Source organism: Pholis gunnellus (assembly GCF_910591455.1).
Source record: "Pholis gunnellus genome assembly, chromosome: 8".
Taxonomy (NCBI): domain Eukaryota; kingdom Metazoa; phylum Chordata; class Actinopteri; order Perciformes; family Pholidae; genus Pholis; species Pholis gunnellus.
The window spans coordinates 6,153,504-6,174,932 of NC_136534.1; positions in this window are offsets into that span (position 1 = coordinate 6,153,504).

Consider the following 21,429-nt stretch of genomic DNA (forward strand, 5'->3'; position numbering starts at 1 on the left):
AGGGTACATAGTTTTTTTTGTCTGGTTTGCGGTGTGAGCATGTCGGTCTGTAAAAGATGCAACATTGAGCGCTGCTTTGCCAAAGTCCACAGCAGCTTCTCATGGGACTTCCCGGGGTGGTAGCCGTCTACAAACAGAGAACGTAAAAGGAGCTAAAAACTCTTCGTAAAAGACAACAGTCAAACTGACGAACAAGGCCAACGCAACAACAGAGGTTTCCTTTGGGACACACAAAGCCCTTTGACTGATGGCGGGATCGTGATAGAGACGACGACTGAGGAGGCTGAAACCTTACTGAAGGCCAAATTAAATTCAAATTAGAGGGAAAAGGTGGGAGACCTCTGATTTACACAACGTTACCATACATGTATTCTCAAAATGATATCAATATTACATTTTTTAAATACCTCGGTTAACGTCAATACCGGTATGTATCGCAATACCCCTAGAACCATTGGAACATTTTTGTTTCAGTCTCTTGACTTTTTGAAGACACTTTTTTTTTCCAGATTGAAATTGCTTTTATCTCCATTTTTTGGTGGGATGGAAGCAGAAATTGAGATATATATATCTCAAAATAAATGTCGCTACAACATGGTAAGGAAAAAAACGTCTTGTTGCAATCTGGTTAAACGTCTTCTTTCTTTTTATGGCATTATAATAGCGTTGAGTGTCCAAAGGGCAAACCAGAAAAAAAAGAACTGAAGAAAGTGTGCAATAACGATGATTTGTTTTACGGTATCCACATAATAATCCACACATCTAGCTGTGAACCATTTGGGTGAAGGGGCCCTTTAACGCACGTCTGACTGCGCAATCACTTGCACTGTTAGCTCATGAAAAAAAGGACAATGATTTGTACATACCATACATAGTTTTTGTGTTGCAACACTGATGCTGTGGGGAGAACCTCACAGCGGGTGAAAACATGTTAACACGAACACAACAATGCCATGTCGACTGGCCAAAAGGGCGCGCAAATCCCTGCGCCACTTGAATAGCGTTGTTTAAAGCCTCTCCCTGAACCCGGCCGCTCCGAAGCCGCCATCTTCTCTCCTTTCACTCCTAATTACCACAGCCTCTCCAGAAAGTCCTCTGTTGCTCCATCTGTCCCCTCAGCCACTGACAGAGATGCTCTAATCACCTCGCGTAGCAGGGCTCGCATGGGGGGGGGGGACTACACAGCCCACCATACTGCCTCAGATATAGAGCCGCCGCCGCCGCCGGATGCCAATACCTCGCAGGGGGGTAAGCTATAAACACTGGCCGCAGCCTTGTATGGGATATGTTCAGTGATGTGCGCCTGAAACAGATCCATCTCATGTTACAGATCTGCCCGACGCTAATGCCAAATGAGGTTTTGTATGAAGTGGATGTGACATATGCCGATTGTGCCGGCAGTCCATCAGTAGCTCACATCAAAATGACACCCGAGGGATGAAGCTCTGTTGTGTTGTGTTTTTTTTTTTTTTTGGGACGGATACCGCAGGTTTACATTAAGGTACAAACTGTATGTGAGCATGAAATATCACAGCGGGAAGGCTTGGCAGGAAATGCCTTTTCCTTTTTTTTTTTAATAATGTTCAAGAATAATAGAAAAATAGCTCTAATTGAGAGAGAGAGAGAGAGAGAAGATCAGCTAGTAATTGAAAAATACCCTTTACTTTAAAACCCTGCATGTGTTCTAAAGCCATGCCTCCACAGATCCATGCATTATTTAATCTTTCTGTGTGCCCTGCAGCTTGATATCTCGCCCTCCGTTATTCTCACCCAGGTTGACACCTCCCGACTTCTCATCTTTTCGCCTTACCCCACTCCTCGACGCCTTTCATGTGTTCCCTTTTTGCGGGGCCCTGCGAGTTTCTTTCCTTCCGAAACTTTTTTATTTTCCCCGACGCAAGAAGAGAGAAACTTTCCTGCTTCCGCCAAGAAAAGCCTTCTCATCTTGGCGGAGGAGCAGCCGAGGGAGCTCTCAAACGATGACAGCCATCGTGAAAGGGCAGATAAGCCCGTGTGGCTTTGCCTCTGATTGTATGTTCATCTCATTCTGATCCGGCCGCGATTCTAAGCCCCTGTCTCGCAGTCCTCACTCTCCCAACAGTTGATCTTCTGCATGTCATTGAGATCGTCTTATGGCTGATCCAGGAGACAGGGGGGGAAAGTGGCTGTTTGTCACCCAACTTCAGTCTTGGCAAGGAAGACAAGTTCTGCTGTATTTTTTTCTCTCTTCCTTCTATAATGTCACTGACTGACCAGTTTGTTTTTACTCTACTGAACGGTACGAGATGAAACACGTAGGCGACGTACCAGAATGATTCCTGATGAATATCTTTTATATTTAGTCATTTGGAGGTATCAGTATTTTAGTTCCCCCAGATTATTGGCCATTGTCTTCCAAGACTCTTTGCCAAGAAAAGAGTTGCAAACCTGTTTGGTGATCATATTGATGACTGAGTGAAGAACTAGACAGCTACCAAGATGATCACATGACAAATCATATGCAGATCCATTAATTATCCAATTGAAATGAAGAAATGCTGTGTTGTGATACAGTGTTCTCTGTTTTAGCTGCCATGCTTTTTCTATAAATCACACTAAATCATGAGTTTTGAATTTAAATTCTAAGCTGAATCCAAACATCTTCTTTCCTCTGCATGTCTTTTAGCAGTTATAGTTTGACTGTATGTAGCATTACAAATTGTTCCTGATGAACAATATTCAAGTCTGCAGCCGTGGAAGTTGTTGCTTTTGTGTAATAAAAATATCAAAGGCAACAATTTCACCCTGTTAGCAGTAGTTAACTCCAGATATATGAATGCAGAATGTAACACATGTAACTTTTGGTGAACAACAGCCATTGTGTCCACTAGGGACAAATAACCTGTCAGCGAAATGACCCATTAATCTTAGTTATATGTCACTTCAGACCAAGTAAGACTGGAGCAGCAGAACTCCTGAGAGTATTGTTATTTCTTCTTTCAAAAGTTACACAGCCTCATTCAAAGCCATGTTTGCAAATAGCATTCTGGGAAAAGTAGGGAGTGGCTCACTCCTGCAGAAGGAGATTCAGCAACTTGACGGAACATGTGTTCAACAACAAGAATCAATTAACAACATATCAATGAAGCTTATTCAGTTGTCCCCCACTGAAATGCACTGAACAGAGCGGACTGATGAGATCTGAACAGTGCGAGAGCATCCAAGGGTTGACTTTTATCTTCAAGGCAAGTGGAGCAAACAGGAAGCCTGGAAGCAACTTGAAGCTCTGGAGTTGGTGCGAAGCGATACAGTAGCCCATAAAGAAAGCTGAAAGGGTTCTTTTACACTTGGAAAGGCACCGCTCCTCCACCACGGCTTATCAAAGCTTAATATTTGATTTTTCTTGACCATTTTCCATTAAAAAAAAAAAAAAAAAAAGCACGATAGCCACCGAGCAAGTGACAGACCCAGGCGGCGGCAGCACCACCACACTCCCACATCTCCCCCTCCCCCCACCCCCACAGGGAGGTACGTACCCTGCTTACTAGAGTGTGCAGGCCGAACAGTTCCCTTCACTTAACTTGACATTTCCAGCTGCACTGTCTGCGGCGGGTCCTGCGTGGTGTCACATCCATAGCCCCCGCAGTATGCACCGCTGAACGCCACGGGCCTTAAATGAGATCCCAAAGGGAAAGCCGGGCTGAGCATAGAGGGGGGGGGGGGGGGGGGGGGGGGGCATTATCTTAGCCGCTAATGAACAATTGTATAATTTCTATCAAAGGCAGTCATAAGGCCTGCTCAGTCTTACGGTATCTTCTCTAAATACTGTCACGATAAAGGGCCTGTTAAAAAGAAGCGGGCTGGAGGAGGAGGTGGGGGGGGGGGAGGGGGGGCTTGGAGCTGTCAAGAGGGGCCACTGTGGTCAGGAGGAGCGCAAGAAAGGAAAGTCTCACCGCCTTTATCTGCCATTTCCTGCTCTCTTCCTGGCTACATTAATAATCTGTAAGAGCAGACAATCACGCGCGGTTGCGGGAGATAAAACGCTGACAAAATATCAACTTCCCGCTACAAAAAAAACTCAAAGCCGTTATTAGAATATCAGGCACAGGCGGTAATTAATTTCAACTTTAATTACTTCCACTGTTCCTGTAGATTAGATCGCAGGTTTGAGATGGGTTATTAAAACAACTGGGGAAATCTGCAATATAAAAAAAAAATGTTAATTTCTCCAACCCCGTCTCTTAACCTGCTTGTTGAGTGATGCAATTACATCTTTGTGGTGCAGACAAGGGTTGATACGATGTAGATGAAAAAGAAACCCCGATCGCTTCGGCTAGAGGCTGGGAGACTTTCTACATCCAACACTTCTAAATGGTGATGGTATCGTCTGATCACGAGGGTTACGATGACCTCATGTTTTCTATCTATGTCAATGGCAGACAATAAAACTGGTGTAATCCACAGAATCTTCCGGGGAGATAAAGCAGTGACCCTGAAGATAGCAGCAATGTTTCAGTAATGCAATATGGGCCGCCGTGTGTTACGGTAGAAGGAAGAAAGTGTATTATTCTGTTTGTTGTTTTTTGAAGAATTTAAAGCGTTCGTAAAGCCGGCTTCATCTGTTATAGTTATTTTTATTGCTTTTTTGCTTCTTTATTAAAGAAAGGACTGAGCACTTATTGTATTCGTATTAGTTTGTTTCTGCACTGTACGTTGGCTCTGGTTTATGCTCTTAGATGCTCGTTTAAAAAAGGAGATGCACTTATGACTTCTGGTGACTAGTAGTTCTCTTGAATACTTATGTTGAACACACTTATTGTAAGTCGCTTTGGATAACAGCGTTTGCTAAATGACTGTCATGTAATGTGGTGTAAAAAGGACTTTCACATATAACATACTGTATATAGATGTCAGGCGGCTACCATAAAAACATGCATACACTTGTTGCCCATCTCGCATTGTCGATGCTATGGAAAATACGCAGCTGAGGTGAAAATATTTAAAGCGAAATAAGTAGAAGCAAAAGTTCCAGGTTGACCAAACTCAAACCTGTCTCTAAGAAATCGACATTCACATCTTTCCTAATTACATTTTGGTGACAAACATTATTGCTGCCTGCATGTTCAGAGGCAGTGTTTTGTTTTTTTAAGTGAATGATGCGCTGCATTTATGTCTTACACCAGGCAACGTATTGTCATGCAACTATTCCTATGATATCTAAAGAAACGCTACATGTTACATGGGAAACGAGAAGTCAACGTTGTTTTTGTCACGTAACTTTAGTAATTAGTTACGTAACTTCTGTGGTTATTTTAACCCAAACAACGATCCTTTACTAGACCAAGTGGTTTTGTTGAGTAAACCTAACTAAGTATTTCACGATCTATTCTTAAACTTAACTAAGTAGGTTTGTCGCCTAAACCTAACTGAGCTTCCTCTTAAGACTGAAGTTTATTTTGAAAAGACTCTATTCGTGTAATGAGCGGAAATTACCTCGTGTTGCAGGCTTTCGTAGGAAAACACACGAAAAATGAGGGTTAACTTTTTGTAAGATATACAAATGAGAATAGGTTGAATGAATATGTTGTATCTCAAGTCACTGCAGACTTTTTGTGTAAGAAACCAAACCCGGATTTTTCCCTAAACCTAAACCAAGACTGTGTGAGCGCCTCCACAAGTTAAATAATTATTACAAGTACATATTGTATTCCCATTTTGGCGGGAAACAAATGAAATACGTTTTCAGTAAACATTTCAATGAAATATGTTCAGTATTAACATTTTTGCAGCTTTCCAGATGCGTTAATTTACAAAATGTTCTCAATATGTTAACAGAGAACGTTATCGCGGTGGCATTACATTTATGTGTGCTATTGCATAGTTGTATATAAACATAATCATTTCCAGGAGACTGCTTAGACTAGTTTACCCCTCACTGTCACTTTTCAATCCCATCTTACAATCAACCTTTTCAAAACTGTGTTCGAGCCCCCTTAATTCTTACATTTGTCGTATCCTGTTATTTAACCATTTATTGTTATTCTGGTTACTAAATTGTGTTTCTTTTTTATTTTCGGTAAAACGCTTTGCTCAACGTAAGTGAAATGTGCTAAATGTTTGCACGAAAACCATAAAGAGCGAATAATGGAGTCACGATAACCACATTTCATACACATGCGTAGATTCATTTATGTATAATTCTCATTCTCATTCCACTCAAGGTGTCATTCCACATTATACCAAAGATATCTTAAAAGAAGAGGGATAGAGGGACAGGAAACAGCGAGCGTGCTGCCAACAAGACGGGGGTCTTGCGACAGCTCCACAACAGCTTCAGTTCCATCACGTCGCAATTCCACTTGTTCTTCTCCTTGCTGTGATACTCGTGATGCATTCAGTGATACGTTTAAATGTCCCTCTAATGGAGCATTCATGGTGTCATGAAGAGGCCATTCGGGAGCAATCCTCATATACATCAGCACAACGGCATGACTTATGTGCACAGCAGTTATGAGGGTGATGAGGCCTTGATTTCTATGCAGTAAATAGGACGCCGCATTCAGCCATGTGCCTTAAATCCCAGCCAGGCAGCCCGGGTCTTGTTCTAATAGGACGACTCCGTATCGCTTGATTCAATGCACACTTTTCTTCATCAATCAAAATAACATCAGACGGCCTTTTCATACTTTGCAACCTATATGCAAATAATCTGCTCCGAATGGTAATATCATACGAGCAGACAGCGTATACTCGCTGTGGGATTATAGAGTGAAAAAAAGAAAATGCATTGCAGATATGCCATTTCAAATTAAACGCGCAGCCTTTCTCTGCTATCTGTCTTTAGATAGTCTAATTAATTTACTCCAACTATAAATAAATATTTAGCTCCTTCCCAGCGCAGCACACAGGCCTGTGCTGATTTGGTGCATGGAGTCTTCATTATACAGTAGCGCTAAGGGGTACGTGGGAACGGCTAATCTTCAAAATCCCTGCCACACAATAAACAGAGTGACAGAAAGGAAGGATGTATGAGATAAGTCGCCAGTAATGAAACTGGATGCCAAAAGGAGGGGACAGTATGTAATGAAGAGAGAGCAGAGGGGACTGTTTAAAATAAGTTCAAGAACAAAGATAAAGCCCAAGGATGATGTTATCTGCAGGATTGCACAAAGCATTTCAGCTACAGAATGGTCACAATCACTTAATCAGCCTGACTCCACCCAGCAGCGTCCCTGTCTTCCATCATATGCTATTTCCCCCCGCGCCAAACAGTCAATTTTCACTGCGCACGTGTGTGTGTGTGTGTGTGTGTGTGGGTGCGCGTGTGTGGGCGGCGTCCGGGTAAAAGGGTTACGGAAAGCGTTGATGGCTCTGTCATAGTGGAGGGTGGCCTTGCATTATCAAAGCACAGCACTTCAGTGAGTGCGGCGCGTGAGTCTTGCTGAGAGGGGACGACCGATCTGAAACATGAAACATGAAACAATGAGAGGGAAGGATTTCTAAATGTTTGTCACGACTGGTTCAAACTGAAACTGGTGCATTTGCTGAAGTACTTAGGTACAATCTTGAGGTACTTATAGTTTGCTTAAGTATTTTTGATTTAATGTTACTTTGTACCACTACTCCACTAATCTCTATAAGGCAACAGGACAAGATGTTTGCATTGGAAGCGTTCTGGTTTCCATTTGTAGCCTGATTAGTATTGACCAATCACGTTGGAGCAAGCTTTGGTTGAGTGCAGGTGAAGAGAGCAATCTGGAAACCCATCAGCTATTGCCTGATGACGATTTCACATTCTGTTGGTTTAAATTGAGCTTGTAAACTGGCAACTTGTGATACAGTCCATTCGTGCACGTCGTCTCTCAACTCCAACTGCAGTCTCGCTTCTCAAGTTGCTGATCGGACAGTAAACAACGAGCAGCGCACGGTAAATAAAGTCTTGGCCCGGTTATCTGCTGACTACAAGGAAATATAGCCCCTCGCCCCCGTCAGACCGATAGCCGATGGGCTAGCAGATTGCTACTCCACCACATTTCAGGGGCAAATATTGTACATTTTATATTATATATATATTTGACAGCTACATGTTACTTTGGTGTTGAAGAATTTCCCAACAAAATGTAAGAGCAGCTTTTAAAATTGTACGGATAAGAATAATAAAATCAGACAATCAAATTCTGCTCATGATGGCTTTGTGTTTTCAGTCCAACTCACAGGTTTAACCTGAAATATTAATAACACACAGACATTGTTTTGGTGGAGCATTCTGTTTCCTCTATTTAATTCACTGTGTTTATTCAAGGGAAATACTGATTTATGATGAATAAAGGCATCTTTTGCACTCATTGTCAGCACTTAGTTCATTTTAAGTCTTGTGAAAGTTTCCTTTAATTTCATACTGGTAGTAAACAACTACCAGACCCTGAACAGATATTCCTGAGTTCTTTAAGTACCAGTAACTATGATAAAATCTAACATTGGCTACACTTACATATTGTTAATTTGCACTCACGTGGACAATTTTTCTTCCCTCAAGTGAATTTTGCTGATGATACCTCTGTGTGTGTACATTAGTAGAACTGACTTTTTCTTACTCAAGTAAGTGTGAGTTCAGTTTTAAGTTTTCAGGACTAACAAGGAATGCTGTAATATATTGATCTTACATGAAGTAACTAATGCTGATAAAACAGCTACATATATGATCTATTCCGTGGCTGAGCTCCCTCTAAACTTCCCCTCCATTCACTGTGATCCACCGCTGTACAGCACAGCACCGACTCCCCAACAAGCTTATTTCCAAAAGCTGCCGAAGCTCTACTCAAATCCTCTAGATCCCGGTCCCTGCTGGGGCCGGACTGCCGGCCAAACTGAGATCCTCAGACAAAGACTGGCCCCAAACTCCTCTTGATTTGGACGGGCACCCGGCTGCCGTGCTCTGCAAACACCACAACACCATCTCTGCGCTCATTTGCGAGGCCTTTAGCTGTTCATGAGTTTGCGATTAGCAGCACTTTGGTTTGATGGCAGCTCACCAGTTGTAAAAGTCGGCGTGGACAGTGGCCCCCCCTCTGAGAGAGGCTGGTAACTTGGCCTCTAATGCGCCGACCCCACATGTACCAGGCAGGAGCCCAGCCACGGCTGCGGGGCCGGGCTCCAGTAACGCTGCTCAGCGAGCAGTTTGAAAGATAATGACACCTCAGACTGCACAAATGTTGAAAACCCATGTAAATATAGCGCCAGAATGGAAGATAAGACTGTAGGCATCCATCGCTGCTACCTGCATTGCTGTGTGCATCCATGGCCCTCTGTAAATCACTTTCACATGGCAGTACAGAACTGTTTCCACAGCCGTTCTCAAGCTGTTCTGTTTCCCTTTCGGGAGAGTGGTCCCCTGTTTTGAGTTGACCTTGATTCGGCAGCGTTTCATCCATCAATGTTTGCGGATTTGTTACAGCGCAGAGAATCATGGAGGGTGGAGTGGTAACTTCCGAGGCCACTTAGTCTGCTTGGATTGTCTTAGTTTTCACTTGTTTTCTATTTAAAGGAGACATGTCATGCTCATTTTCAGGTTCATACTTGAATTTGGGGTTTCTACTAGAGCATGTTTATATGCTTTACTGCTCAAAAAAACACTTTATTTTTCTCATACTGTCTTTCTGAATATACATGTATTCACCCTCTGTCTGAAACGCTCCGTTTTAGCGCCTGTCTCTTTAAGCCCACCTCTGGAAAAAGCCCAGTCTGCTCTGATTGGTCACATCTAACCGGGGACCCACTGTGTGTGTCAACTACACCAAGTTTAGCGGCACCTCTGCTGGTGACTGTATCGCTGAGACATCACAACCTTGTTTCAAGGCACAGTTTCTGAATATGGCCTGTGGATTTCTGTCGTTTTGATAATTTCACAGTATTTATACAGCAACTCAACCTGCTTTTTTTATTAAAAGAGGCATCTCACTTTCTACAATGTGGGACTTCTAAATGAATCTAACTTTCTTGTGAACTACACCAGTGTACTCATAAGTCCAGACCCAGCTAGACCAACAGTCTATTCCTGTTAACGATGCTATGCTACATGATTCAACTCAAACCACAAATTGAAACATACCTGTCACAAATCATAAAAGTAAATGTCTGCATTCTGGCACACAAGGAAAGAATAATACCAAATGTAAACATTAATTTAGCATAATCCAGTTATAAGTCATTATTCTTCAAAACATAATATTAAAGTGTTGTGAATATGATGATGTCAAACCATTGTGTAACCTACAAAATACAAATATGTGCGTAACTGTTTCTCACAGAAGTTAATTCACATGCTGGGACTAAAAGGAAGCTCATTCTAAAAGGGCAAATTATTCATTATGCTCGTATCGTAACACGTTATTGGGTGCAACACGGAACACATTAGGCTCATCATAATAGAATATTAATATATTGTAATGTAAATAATAGAGTTTAGTGCTCAAATGATTAAACATACAATGTCTGTGTTGCTGTAGATTTTTAGGAACCATAAATTGCACTTTGCTCTTTAGGTTTCAGTTAGTTATATAGTCATAATAAAAATGAACTATAATGTCTGCACTGCATACAACGTAATGTGTTGGAACATTTTATGCCCCACACCAACAGAGCCCTAACCTGGTTGCACAACATGTTATTTAAAATCAGTGTTAGATCATTTACAATGTACATGTGCATCTACATACTGTACTGTGCATATATCTATACACACATGCACAATACATTCACATGTACACGCACAAAGTTGTGTTTTCATGACTTTGTATAGAGACTAACAACATAAGAAAGGTAGGATAAAAAGTCCTGTATTAATCCATATAATCTCTCCATTTTAGCTAATTACATTATAACCAGTTGCCGTGTCGTGTGAAGCTAGGATACATTGCCCATAGTTTTAGATATCGCTCCAGCATCAATTAAAGTTTTTGAAAGTCTTTAATCTGACAAACAAAATGTAAAAATGTTTACATGTTTTAATATGGTACAGTATAAGTCGTCCTACAATAAGGGTAGAAACGGTTCTAATGTTTTCATGCCTGGCCTCATTATGTTTTCGGTTGTCCATCCGCCGGTCCGTCGGTCCGTCGGTCCCGTTCTCGTGAACGTCATATCTCAGAAACGCATGGAGGGTCATCAAATTTGGCACAAACGTCCACCTGGACTTAAGGATGAACGGATCAGATATCAGCGGTCAAAGGTCATGGTCAGTGTGACCTCAGTAACTCAATTATTCACATGCCAATTTCACACAAATGTCTGATAGGATAAAAATGAAATGTTGATGTTAAAGTGTTTGACAGAGAGAGTGTGGGGTACAACTCGCAGAAGGCTGATGGTTGCTGTAACAGCGACAAAGACAAAGAGACTTCAGAGTTCACTGGCTGGACAAACGGCTAATGTCTCTGCTCAGCGTGGGCCAGAGCGGAGCATACGACAGTCGATCATGGTGTTTACAGCCAGTTAACAAACAGCCCTGGACTCAGTCCGTCAGGCTTTGAGGGGAGGGATTGGAGGCCGCCGCCGGCCACGCAGACTTCAGACTGTGTGTGTGTGTGTGTGTGTGTGTGTGTGTGTGTGTGTGTGTGTGTGTGTGCCATGAGGCCTGGGCGCTCCGAAGCACCAGCTCCAGAAGAGACGCTGTCAGCAATAATGTCCACATGCTCTGCACCGCTAGCCACGAAGAGAAACCATTCAGGGGCTGCACGACGGCGAGCTTAGATTTTTTTGTAACACCACACATTGGGTCATGAAATATGTTAATGGGGTGTTAATAGCGGCACAGTTTGCCACAGCATGTGCTGCTGTTAACAGAGAGAGAGAGAAAGTAACTCAAAAGATGTCTCTCCAAATTTACACTCACGTATTTGTTGGAAACGATGCGCCGGTGCACATTTCTGTACCGTTATTCGACACAGAAAAGCTATACACATAGCATGCCGAGTGCTATTAGGGATCCAAATCTCCTCGTTTATTCTGCTGCTTGGGAAAAAGAAGAGGCTGCTGATTGTGTGAATGCCGCTTGATAGATCTTCAGAGCATGGACCCAGTGGAATGTCTCCCCTCCTCTGTTTAAACAAAGCCTCAGATAAGATTTAAGGAGAATCCTTAAGGTGATCCAGCTGCCCTCCTCCAAGCTGCAGCAGGCACGCAGCCATAATGAAGACTGAGGGAAAAAGGGCTCAGAGACCCACCTCCAGAAGGCAGGGCTGCAGATGAATACATGCCCTCTCTCCTTTCCTTTACAGCTTATCCTCTCCAGAAAAGAGAGAGAGAGAGAGAGAGTCAAAGAGAGATGAGAGGAAGAGGGATGACTCTGTTTTAGTTTTGTCACACTCCTTACAATCGTCCTCCTGGTTTGTTTCGGGGGAAGCCGCTGTTGTTGTCCGTCCGTTTAATCACGTCGCCCCTGTCATTTCACAGGCTTCTTTTTTCTCCTGTTTTGGATTTACATGTGAATTACTCGGGAGAGCAAATCATTTATGTGTCACATCCATTCCTTACAGCGCATTGCAATGATTACTCTGTGTTTTTGAGAGCTTTCTCAATTATTCCACGTCCCCCTCTCTCCCTCCCTCCCTCCCCCCTTCTCACTGTGGGCAAGAAAAATGCATTTTGCCTTTTAATTGCACACAAAACTCAAACTGGAAGTCAACTGCCCAATTGTATGAAGAAAAAAAAAAGCAGAGCATGCATATGAGTGCATTTTTGACATACGAGCGATTACATTACATCAAAAGGATGTTTAACATTTTGTCACGTTGCGCTGTAATTAATGCAAAACATATTTGTAAGAACAACAAACGGGAGAAAAATGTATGAAATCTTCATTCGGGCCCCGATGCTGCATGTTGCTCGGGATAATCCAGAGAGAGAGAGAGAGAGAGGGAGAGAGAGAGAGAGAGAGAGAGGGGGAGAGAGAGGGAGGAAATAATTAGCAGAGAGAAGCGATTGCACTAATGAGAGGAGAATTTGACTAGGATACTTTACTTGACCCCCAGTGTTCCTTGGTTGTCCAAGAAACAGAAAAAAACGGCTGATTTATAATTATACTCTGCAATGCACCATGAAATTGTTATTGTGGAAAACCTTTTTGAAAATGTTATCAAACAATTACTTTAATTTTTTCCCCCCCGGAAACTGTTGCACATGTCTACCAAAATGAGATGGTGGAAGCAGAGTCTCCTGCCTGTCATCCACTGCTGTTCATGCAGATGAGCTGGGTTTTCTGTGTGTGTGTGTGTGTGTGTGTGTGTGTGTGTGTGTGTTTCGTCCTCCCTTCCCCAGAGTCTCTGTTCCGAGGGATGCTGTGGCAAATAAAATAATACTCTGATAAAACTGAAATATTTTATGACAGAATGATAATCATTGCAAGCATACGTGCCACTGATATGGGGCTGTTGCGGTTGGGGGAGGAGAGGGAAATAATCCTTTTTGTGGGCTTTAAAAAATGAATCTCAGTTGAATCACATCAGAGGAAGAAAAAAAAAAAGACAAACTCAAAGACAGTTCCAAGATGAGCCAACTCCAGGAGAAAATGACCTCCTCGTTTTGGTGATAAAGTTCTAGCCAAAATATGATATCAGCCTGCGACGTGACTCATTAGAAATGTGTGTATGGCGCGGAGGCAGCTCTCCCTATCTGCCAGTGCCTGGCTTGCCGACTGATAAGAAGCAAATGCAAATGTCCTGATAAGAACTGAATGCAAATATTTATGATATGATATTCCCTGGGAATTATGTGCGGATAAAACAAAGTGTTATTTCCTTGTAATTCTTTCAGGTTTGCCAAAATGTCCTTTTTATTTATTTTTTTGCTTTTGGAATTTGCATTTCTTCAAAATTGATTGGGCCTGCGTATTATGTTAAGCTATTTGTTTGCTGAGGATGGTAATTAGTTACTGTAATTACAGCGATGACAGTTGCTAAATTGTTTTTAAAGCATTACAGTGTGTCTGTGCCAGAAGATTGCAGTACTTATTTTAGGATTTAAGCATTTGCTGGAAACACTCCAACTCTAAGGCCAAAGTGGGAATTTTTTTTTGAACTACAAAGCAGCCATTTTCTAAGCAAAGACATTTTTTTTTCTTGAAAATGTCTGTTAATTTGCACTAATTGCTGGTTTGACTGCGTTGTGCAGTTTCTTCTGCGATCAGGGACTTGTTACTGATAGGATGTCTTGGGGGATCAAAATGGGCTTGAAATAGTTTTTAATACAAGTGTTTGTTAGCTTTGTACGCTCATTGGAGTCGCACTTTTAATGTTCTCTGTCACCCAAGAAACAAATTGTTGTTGAAGGCACATTTGTAATTGTGGTTTCCCAGTGTAGCCTATACAGGCTTTCAACTTCGGTAAACATTAATTAGCGCGGACAGAGACAGTTGGGTGTTTTAGAGGGCGTTTCATGTACGCCGGCGTAAACAGCCAACGTCTGAATCACACGGATCAGGACTGCCCGAGCTGTGTGTGCATGTTTCTAATGCAAATCAGGACATACTCCAGACCATAATGATAAATCATAACTCGTATGTTTCAGTCCAATCAGAGTCTCACTTGTAAGCGTTTGTAACAGTTGCAGGGCAGCAACTAACTACATTCACATTGATAAAATGAAATCATTGAATTTTTGTTTGTCAAAAAACGACTTCAGCAACTAATTAATGTGAATTAATTTTCTGTTGATTGTCTAATTGATTGTTCAACTAATTGTTTCAGCTCTAAACTGCTCTCTATTATATTGTGGAGCAGATTTTGCTGGAATAAATTGGGATTCCCAAACTCTCTGACCATTGCTAATATTTTAATTGACATTGATGCAACAAACTTAGCCGTCGAGGTAATTACTGTGTGTCTCCTGAGCACGCACGACTATTGATCCCACCGTTTTGCAAACGAAACGTACCACCGGTCCCACTTCCGGAGGACCCCCATGGGCAACAAGCCTAGTTTCCTTCTCGAGCGTTATGCCACAAGTGCATAATTGGATTTTCCATTAACATAATCGGACAGCGTGCGTATTGACTTGGATATTCCCTCATGAGCTGCATTGCATCTTCTGTAAACATACAAGGAGATGGTGAACGTCCATCCTGGTCCCATGAGTTGCCCTTTTGTTTCTCTGACTTCAGCCCGACTGTAGCAGGAGGTTGTATACTTACACCGGCTTAAAGTGGAGAAAAAGAAAAAATTCTATTCAGAGAGAATTTTCCACAGCAGGGTCATTGACCTCTGTAAAGAAAGCCGGAGACACAAACCTTGTGTATCACCGTAGCCATCTTTAGAATGAATGGATCATGAAGCAAATTGTTGAAAAGAAACATTTACATGTGGCAAATATAATGTTACAAATAGTTCCCTTGTGCGATTCACAACCTTGGATGTTTGAAAGAAAAATCCAGCACCTCAACGCAAAGGTAAGAAACGCACAAAGAAGGCGTTCGACCGTGAGCGAGGAGGATCAGCGACAGCATGAGGACTGTACTTCTTGTTTCTTGTAGCAAGACGGAAACTCTAACCTAAAAGATAGAGATTCAAGAGGTGCATACGGAATAAAGCAGGGGAGGGACGGTGCAGATGGAAGCATGCAAGTGAAGCACAAGCACAAGCGAACACATGCGGCTCTGTCTGTGGAAATTGCTCGCTATCCGAGCAGAAATGTGGCCTCGGTTTGTGGGGTGAATTCCCACGTTGTGTTTCTGTTGCATAAATATACCCATCACCCCACAAACCCACACACAGCATCCATATTAGATGCACCCGCCAGTTACTTCTTAATTAACACCTACTGCAGCCATAATAATAGAATCGCTTTCCCCCCCTTTCTGAAATCCCTTTGAAATTACGCAGGATTAAGGAAAGTTGGTTGCTAAATTGGTGTATGCATCTGTAATTTAATTGCATCTGAGGCCATTAATTAATAAGGTGCCTCCTTTAATAGTTAATGTATAATTGCTATTAATTAACCGCCCGTCTTGATAAAGTGTCACCAAAATCAAACAAAAACAATTAGCTTTTTGAGGTAAGTGTCTTTTAAAAGCCTCATTATTAGCACTAGAGGTAATATACAGTAGTTAGAATGATAAAGAAGCCCGCGTAGATTTTAATTTGGATGGGGAGAGGGGTGCGGGGGGGGGGAGAAAAACACAGTTGACACATCCATAAGGGAATTACCATGCCGTAATTAAGGGATAAGCTCTTTGTAACATGATAAATAATGCAGTGAATCTGTCCCCTCCAGTTAGGTTGTCTCCTCTTTTTACTAGGACAGACTTTAATTCCTCATTGTTGTACTGGAGCATATTTAGGTCCATTTAGCGTCTCATCAGTGTGGTGAAGATTGAATGCACTACAGGGACTACTTGCTTTTAAGGCAAATGTGTACTTTTCGGACTTGGGTTTGAGCATTTGACGATATGTGTCCCCCTGTAAATCTCCGCTGCTCTCGCTTCTTGATGAAACGCAGTCGTGTGAAGTCCTCGTGTTTGAGTCTCCCTTGACGGCAGCGTCACACGGAGTAAACCTAACGAGTAATAACTCAGACAACAGGTACAAGCGTGACCAATCTCTCGCGTACTCTGTGTAACTAGCAAGGGTTCGTGTTTGAACCGACGTCGCCCGAGGCCCACTCAGGGGAGAAATAGCACCAAAACAATACGTTAGCTTTGTTCATCTTATCTGGTATAAATCAATAGGTTGTGGTTTTTAGCCGGGATTTAAGAGCGGGGGCGGTTCGCCGGCGCAAAATGAATTGGGTGCCAGGCTGAGAAGCATAAATACACATCTGGAGCACGGAACTTTAAACAAACCCGACTGTTATTTGCGGTGCCATATTACCATGAATACAAATGACAGCATGACCTCAATTTTCTGCACTGTGCGAGAGTGTGGAGGAAACCAACGGTTTTTAAGTGCTATTCCATCCCAAAGTGCTTGTTTGGTCTCAGTTTCACTCCTATCACAAAGTCAACAATCACGCTGTACAGTATTGAATTGGTAGGAATAATATTCAGGGTCCCTGTCCACGGGCAACTATTATAACAACCCTGCAATACGGTTTGTTGATATACACCCCCAACATACACACTGCAAGTCGAGCCTGATTTAGCCTTTATTTAATGAGGCATCAGCAACCGGCAGTGGAACAAACTGTTAGCCTAAGAAGTCACTTTCACCTCGGTTCACTGTGGAGAGAGCAGCTCCAATCCACCCGCTGAACAATTACAGCATATTAGCTACATGTCAGTCAGACCTTTTTGGTGCCGATACATCTCCATTTATTTCCTCTCTACGTTTATCCTCCCCGTGCTCGCCAGCCTCCTCTGCTCTCCTCTCCCCAGACAGGCGGGGATGTGCAGGGGAGTCCGCAGGGAGCCGAGGAATATTTCACTCCGCCAGCGAGGCACCCGGTGGGAATAGGGGTTGAAACTGTGCGAGTGTGTATCTCATTAGTTCAGTTATGTAATTTGGAGCACTGATAATCCTCCAGGACTGCCACGTCGCGCACCTCAGAAACAAGAGTCGGAGTCGTCAACATGCAGCCAAGTAAAGACTAAGCTGCTAATTGCAGGGTGTGCTAATGCGACTGGTAATGTGAGCCATAGTCCTCTACGGTATTAAGGGTAAACACGTGGTACAGTAGGTGAATGAAATGCTTCAGGTCCAGGTAGTCAATTCTGAAAGTAAAGATTTGCAAGAAATGCAAATGTGCGTGACATCATTTAGCATTTGTAATCAGAGGATCATACTTGTAAACTGTAGTTCAATAACTGTAAGCATCTCAGGGGTTGATGGAGACCAGAGCATCAGAGTTCATCATTCAATTCCATTGTTTTGGGATGATGGCAGATATCTCCAAACCTTGCTTTAGCGCAACTAAAGTATCTGGATGGCGAGGTAACATTTTAGTTAAGAGGAACAAGGACGCACGCCCCTTTCACACATGCACTGGAACCCTGAACACTGGTGTCTGAGTAACGCAAATGTCCCAAAACTCTAATCTGCCAGCTCCCTAGTGCGAAGTCTATGTAATGTCCAACCGAGCCCATGTCTGAGTAGAGACGGTCATTGTCAAGACAATTCACAGCGAGCGAGTGTTTCCATCATGCATTTGGCGCGAAACCGGGAGCGGAAACAAACATCCGAGGTTGAAGAAGAGAGTTCATTTACACAAAGACGGCAACGAAAATGTCTAACTGGAGAAACAACGAGATTGGAGAAGTGTTGTCTTTAAGAGCCAACGCCGAATTCATCAGACAAATTAAAAAAACGGCAGGAGACTTACTAGAGTTATTTATGACCTGATTACGAACCTATAACCACTCAGAGTATTTCCGGTATGAGAATGTGTCTGACACGGACAATCTCCTGTTGTGTGCTAACTATGTGAAAGGGTAACTCTGGACCTAGTCCTGACCTGATACTACAGATGTTGAGTTAAAACCAGAAAACAGCTTGATTTTACCCTAAAATCAAAAACACATATTTCCCTTCTTACCTGCAGTGCTATTTATCATTGTTTGTTTTTGGTGTAGGGTGTTAGGGATGAAGGCCGTAGAAATGTTTGTCTTCTCTCTAATATAATGGAACTGTATGGCTTGTGTTGCTCAAAGTACAAAACAAATACATTTGGAAAAACTCAACAGAAATGTCTCTTTCCAGAAATCATGAACTGGTTACTAAAGATGATCCACAGACCTTGTTGTGAGCAGTTTCACATAAGAACTATAGTTTTCTAGTCATATGTTTCAGACCTACCTATAGAATTTTTCAAATATCTTATTTTTCTGCGCCTTGAGCTCCACAAGTCGAGTGCCATACTGTCCCATTATAATGGAGAAAAGACAGACTTCTTTACGGCCGATATTTAAACTAGGCAACTCACACCGGAACAATCTGGATGATAAATAGCACTACAAGTAAGAGGACAAATGTATTTTAGATTTTCAGCCCTTTCCCGCCCACTCTTATTTTAGCTGATTAGTCTTCCTCTCATGACTGTGTGGAGGTGCACACACTATGCTTGATTGACATCTCCCTGATTCTCCTTTTAGTTCCTGTTGCAACTTGTGGTGGGGCAGGTTACACCTTTATCATTCTTTTTAAGTGTATATGTTTTGGTGACCTCATCAAACTCCCATTATAGCTCCATCCGAGTTCACCACGAGTGGAGCGAGGTCTAATCAGCCCGAATTGAAAACACCTGAGTGGGTGTGCAGGGCCTTTAAATAAATAGTTTAGTCAGTGAACTTTGACCCTGCACTACTTGATCCTGGTCCGCTGCAGTCAGAGCTGCCGGTTCTCATTCTGGCCAGCTAATCAGTGAGTGATGTACAGCTGGAGCAGCGGGTGAATGCAATTAGCTAGCTGGTGGGACGGAGTGCGCAATCTGAGGAACCCTGCACAACTCATAGTCGCAACATTTTACCCAAATCTTAACCCGAAGCCACTGTGAGTAAAATGTGTATGATTGTAAGGTGCTTTAAATCAATCCAAAGTCGTTTTTGTTTGTGGAAAAATGAGACCACCCCAGTTTAAATTGGTAGCAGTCAGCCCATTCGTTTCAAGGTGTAGCACATTGTCTGTTTAGCTACCTTTCCTTTTATTTCAAATTCTACACCTAATGCTTTTAACCAAATCTTTACTGTCCTAAATTACATGTTAGCATGTAGAACACACAAAAAAAAGCATTTTTGATTCATTTGTGTTTTTGTTTCGTTGAATGCTATCGTCACGAAATCATTTTGTGGTTCAGAATCTACAAATCATACACGGAAACTGTTGATCTTCTGATGATTTCAGAGTTGGATAAACTGGCACATGTAAACACATGCACTTAAGCTAGCTATTTAAAGCTAACAGGGGTATAGGTGGTAGGACCTTTGTTCCTAAACATATGACTAGTTTTGATTCATTCACATGGACCAAACAAGCCCAAAAAGCTTCACAGATGTATGCTGCTCATTTTGATTGTGAGGCAGTTAAAATTGTATTTATTGCACCTTTAAGCTACAGCTAGGATAAATTGCCGTGGTGAGCGACGGTTCACTGGCTGAGTGGGCAAATGCTTCAACACTTGACCCTCTTCTTGGGATCACCGCGGGGCCTCGGCCTCAACCCAACCTGGAGCAGGGAAAGAGGAAGGGCAGAAAAAGGTGTCAGTATCATGTAGTGTGACATGCCATGTCCAATAACAACGAACAACATAACATCATTTAACCTTTACAACACTTGTATTGATCCATCTGGTTGTTATCACGCCGCGATCACAGCTCGGGGCTCGGCTCAGCTCAGCTTCAGGGGGCTGTTTGAATCCACTCGGCAATATTACCAGGAGACAAAGAGATCCAGGCCTTCTGTTTTTTTTAACCCTGTCCTTGGATCATCCTTTTCCCCAGCCCACTTTGTCTGTGGAACAGTGGGAAGATGTGTCACTGGCTGTTTCCTGGCGATGACTAAATATACAATGGTTGGGATGAGATATAATCTTGGCACAGTGGAGTAAAATGATTAAGAAGAAACGCCCACACAATCCCCTTGATGATTTTCCAATGATGCAATGAGAATCTCCATATTCATTCTGAACATGTAAAGATGTGTTTTTTTCTATTCCTGGGAAGATATGATTCACAATAACTTAATCAAATGTTTTTTTATTTATTTATTATTTTGTCTTTATTAGCATATTCCCATAATAGTTGCAGCATCAAAGCGCATATTAATGACCGTGCTCATTGATGTTCGCTCCCTTTACCTGTTTGGAAAAAAAGATGCACCGTGGATTTAAAGTAGAGCAAGAAGCGTTGAATACTTGATATAAGCTACAGTGGAGAGAAGATGACTCCCTCCCTCAGGAGACATGCACCCAGATGGATTCACATACACCCAGATGGCCCGAGTTGACAGTCTGTTCTATCTAAAGCTGTTGCTCAACATTTCACCTTATTGGATATATCTTTCACTTGTACACTAGGAAATCTGAGGTCTCCACCACATGAATGAATGCTTTGTCGATGCTCATGTACGGAATTGTATATTAATGACTGTAATCTTAAAGGAAAGATAAAAGATAATTGGCAATGAAAGGAACAGTGACTGTACTGATGCTGACAACAGCAACTATCACAAGAAAAACAATAATATCTTATTATGACAATTGACTGTTTGCTAAACCCCTCCCCCAAGCAGCGATTGTCCATTCATAGCTTGGGGTATTATTAAATACTCAGCAAGAGTTTAGTGGGTGGTGTCCTGATTTAGAATCACCTTTTTAAAAAACAAAAACACAATAAAAAGAAGTTTGGTTGTCCGCTCTAATGTTAGCTGCAACTGTTATGATCGGCTAGCTAGCGCACCACCTACGTATGTAAGCTAGCTTAACTTCGTGTCCGGAATTTAAAAAATGCCATAAAAAATGTGATACAAAATG